General features: G+C 36.1%; 1 pseudogene; it reads left to right on the top strand.

The window, feature by feature from the left end:
• Nucleotides 1–26: 26 nt before the first annotated feature.
• LOC107825150 (pentatricopeptide repeat-containing protein At1g80550, mitochondrial-like) lies at nucleotides 27–3,821 on the top strand (annotated as a pseudogene).
• The last annotated feature ends 702 nt before the right edge of the window (nucleotides 3,822–4,523 follow it).

A 4,523-nucleotide genomic window follows, 5' to 3' on the forward strand; every position in this document is an offset into this window, starting at 1 on the left:
TCTTTTTGGTTCTTAATTTAGTTCTATGCGTATTTTAAGAAGACACTGCAACTCGTTGCATCCTGAAATGTGCTAATTAACACTACTAGTCTTCATCCTTGATGCAAAAATCACATGTTTTATATTACAATTTCATGCTTTGAGTCGGTGAACAAGATGCTATGATCTTGTAAAGGATTGAGAGTTTGAGCCATTGGCCAGTATATCTCTAATAAAGCTATTCATTCAGTTATATCTATTGAAGCCTGAAAACTCATGTATGTATACTGTTAGTCTGTTACAATTGAAAAACGAAATTAGTTTAAGCGTTTATAAGCGGACTCCATTTCACATTTTAGAACAATGTAATTCAATTGCACATCTTAAAGTTATTAGGAGTATTATTGTTTTTTTGGTAAGTACATCTTAAGATTATTACTTCATAAGCTGAGTACTAATTATTTTCTGTTTTGAAAAAATATCCTGTAGAATATTAGCTTTCAATTAATATTGTCCGTACATGTTTTTTTCTTTAATTTATCAAATATATTAGGTTATAATCAGTGGTGGATACACATGAAGAGTTGTGGGTGCTTCAAGCACCCATTTTCTTTACCCAGATTTAGTATATTTACGTAGGCAATTAGCAAAAATTTTAGATAACTACTGAGTGAGCACCCATAGCTAAATTCTTCTACCGTCTTCTTTCGCAACTCTTTCCAACGAGCACCCATGACTTTGAAATCTTGGATCCGCCATTGGTTATGATAACCAAATTGAAATCTTATAATAAGAGAGAGGTGATTGCAGCTCCATTATGGTTTTAAAAGTTCTAATTTTTTTTTAAAACGATAGGTAATTATAAAATTTACCAACTTGAGAAATTAGTTTACAGTGAATTATCTATGCTAAACTGGGTTGTTCTTTAAGTTAAGTTCTACAATATATTCAAGTTTAGTAGTTTTTTTTTGTGTGTGTTTGGGGTGGGTGGGGGAATGAATTGGGGAATTGCTAACTTGAAATTGTATTACGTTGGTTTGGTAAATTGAATCAGGAAATTTCCTTTTGTTTCTTGGTTGGTAGTGTCAATGCATTGAGGCTTATTTTTTACTTTGCAGAAACAAAAGAAGAGTCAAAAGCCCCTCAACTCTAACTGGCTGGGGTCTAGTGGCTGCAATTACTTCTGTGATGTTGTCCATCAATTTTTCTAGTAAATTGGTAAGTTTCCTTTTGTCCTTAAATCAAATTATCATAACAAGGGATGTGAAATGTGTTAAGAGATGGTTTTTATGTGATCATGAATGATTTGTGATTTGTGAATTGAGTTGAGATCGAGATGGGATTCAGTTGAGTTTTTGTTTTATTAGAAATTGTGCATTACAGTATAGTTTGGAATTCAAGTACTTGTTTATGTGTTGAAAAATGTAAAACTAAATAAAACAAATGTCTTGGTCAAACATGTTCGAAGAACCTTATGGAAATGATGAAAAGTATATACAGCCATATATATTAGCAGAAAATAAAAGGCGAACTAAATTACGTAAATAAAAGAAAGACAACATGTAAACAATGAAATTTTGATTACATCATTACACTGCCCATTACAAGTATTTATAAAGAAACACCAATAATAAGTCAAGAGCAAACAAATATTTGCCAGTATACACTCTTCCATTACTGAATACTGGACAAATTCAAAATTTTTAACGTTTAGAGATCCTTTCTGTGGTGATGCTAGACTAATATAACATTTTTTATCATTGTAATTTACATTACAGGACAATCATTAACTCCTGCACTCCTGAGAACCACACAGTTACTGCAGATTATATTCGAAAACCAGTTCCTACTCTTCTAGAATGCTTTCGTTTGTTATTTATCGATATTCAACTTTCTTACCTTCTTCTTTGCTTCTCACCCAATTAGAAAACTTGCTTCACCATCACGATTATCACTCCGCTCCCTCCAAACCCCCCAATCCCACTCCCTTTCCCAACTATGCTGACCCCCATTCATCCCCACTTCTAAATCTTCCTACCAGTTCAACAAGTGCTTCCTTTGAACCCCTAAACCCCACCATCGTGCTAGAGACGCTCTCTTGTTACAACAATGACTGGAGAAGAGCTTTAGAGTTCTTCAACTGGGCTGAGGAGCAGTGTGGCTTCCACCACACCATCCAAACTTGCAACCAGCACTACAAGAAAGGCAAGTTTTTTGAATTTGATGCAGCTTGGAATTTGATTGAGAGAATGAGAAGTGCATCCTCCACACCTGACCACACCACTTTCCGGGTGTTGTTCAAACGTTATGTGTCTGCTCACATGGTTAAAGAAGCAATTGATACGTTTGATAAGATGGAGGAATTTAATTTAAAAGATCAAGTTTCATTTTCAAATCTAATTGATGCTTTATGTGAGTATAAACATGTGATAGAGGCCGAAGAGTTGTGCTTCCCTAAGAACAAGAATGATGTGAAGTATTCTTGCTTTAAAGTGGACACAAAAATATGTAATATGCTTCTTCGTGGGTGGTTCAAACTGAGTTGGTGGGGGAAGTGTAGACAGTTTTGGGAAGAGATGGACACAAGGGGTGTGCAAAAGGATCTATATTCGTACTCTACTTACATGGATGTACAATGCAAGAGCGGAAAACCATGGAAAACTGTAAAATTATACAAAGAAATGAAGAAGAAGGGAATTGACTTGGATGTGATCGCGTATAACATTGTCATCCGTGCTATTGGGATTTCAGATGGTGTTGATGTAGCAGCTAAGCTTTGTCAAGAGATGATTGAGTTGGAGTGCAAACCAAATGTTTCAACATATAACACACTCATCAAGCTTATGTGTGAAAATGGGAGGTACAAAGACGCATATAGATTGCTTAATCAAATGCCTAGCAAGGGTTGCGAGCCTAATGTCATTACATACAACTGCTTTTTTGGATGCCTTGAGAAGCCAGAGAGATTCTCAAGTTGTTTGATAGAATGATTGAAAGCGGAGTGCGGCCCAGGATGGACACTTATGTCATGCTTATGAGGAAATTTGGAAGATGGGGATTTCTTCGACCGGTCTTTATTCTTTGGGAAAAGATGGAAAAACAGGGGTTGAGTCCAGATGTGTCTGCTTACAATGCATTAATTGACGCTTTGGTGCAAAAGGGTATGGTTGATATGGCACGGAAATATGATGAAGAGATGTTAGCAAGGGGCCTTTCAGCTAAGCCGAGGGTAGAACTGGGGACAAAGTTGACTAGTGCTGACTATGGAGGCAGCTGATGTTTTATGAATGCACATGAGACTGTACTTTAAGATGTAGAATCCCATGTTAAACTTCATCAGTTCTTTGTCATCCTTGTGCTTTGTGGCAGCAGGCGGTCCTCCTTTTGTATGTGTCTACAAAGCACAGAAGTGATGCCTCGTCACTTGGCGCTCTTTGAAGATATCAGAATGCGTTTCGGTAACGTACGTGTTTGTAGCTGGATTATATCAGGTCTTCTGCATCTAAATGCGACAACTCTCTGTACACCTCAAGTCATTTTGCCGTATGCTGAATGAAAAGTTAAAGAAACAACATGCGAAGAGAGAATTAGAATTGTTATCTGACCTTGCTGCAATGAAAGAATCAAACCATGGTCTCTATCCTTCAGGATTCTTTTCAATGTACACCTATCTCAAAAGAACCAGACTTCTTTTCACATTGTCTGTGTTTATTGGGGAACTTGGAAAGTCTTGCACCAATAAGTAGTACTAGTATTTATAGAGGCAATTTTGGGTTTCTATTGTAAAGGAAAGGATAACAAGAATCAATTTTTTTTCCGGCAACACGTAATTTCTTTAATACAACAAACTAGTCTTACGTGTTATTCAAAGTTCTCTGTTTTTGATCAGTTTTAAGAAGCAGGTTCGAGCTAGAGTACAGCTACTTCAAGGATTTCACATGGGACTGGTTCAGCGACATGATAGCTTGAAACGTTGTTCCTAAATGCCACTTCAGTAAGCATGCCGACTTTACATAAACAACGGGGACAAAGAGGTAGAAGTAGACAACGATGTTCTGTACAGTCGCTAAAAACGACTTGTAAAACTGTTTAGTCAACAAGCACGCCAAAGTTCGACTGTGGTATGGGACTAGAAGGCAGATATAGATAGCTTGATGTGGTAAACTTAAAAAATAAGTAGATCCCAAACTTCTCCTTTCTTTTAAGTGACAAAATTTTGTGATGAAATATATAAGATTTCAGAGAATGGTGGGGAGGTTTTTACAATTTAAATTAGGTAGGGGAGCATTATAACAAATAAATAGCAGGCAATGCAATTCCCAATAACAAAATTGGTCATGTTTGAAGGTAGGTCTAAAACAGTACCGTTTATATATATACTAGGGCAACACTAACAATAATATATTCAGTGTGATCCCAACAAATGAGATCTGGGGAAGCCAATTGGTACTTTATATTTATCAAAAGTGAACAATTTCGATCACCTTCAAATAAAAAATCTAGTTGTCAAAATTAATGGGAACTGTAAAAATAAAAAGATTTAA

This window comes from Nicotiana tabacum, unplaced genomic scaffold, assembly GCF_000715075.1.
Source record: "Nicotiana tabacum cultivar K326 unplaced genomic scaffold, ASM71507v2 Un00634, whole genome shotgun sequence".
NCBI classification, from domain to species: Eukaryota; Viridiplantae; Streptophyta; class Magnoliopsida; order Solanales; family Solanaceae; genus Nicotiana; species Nicotiana tabacum.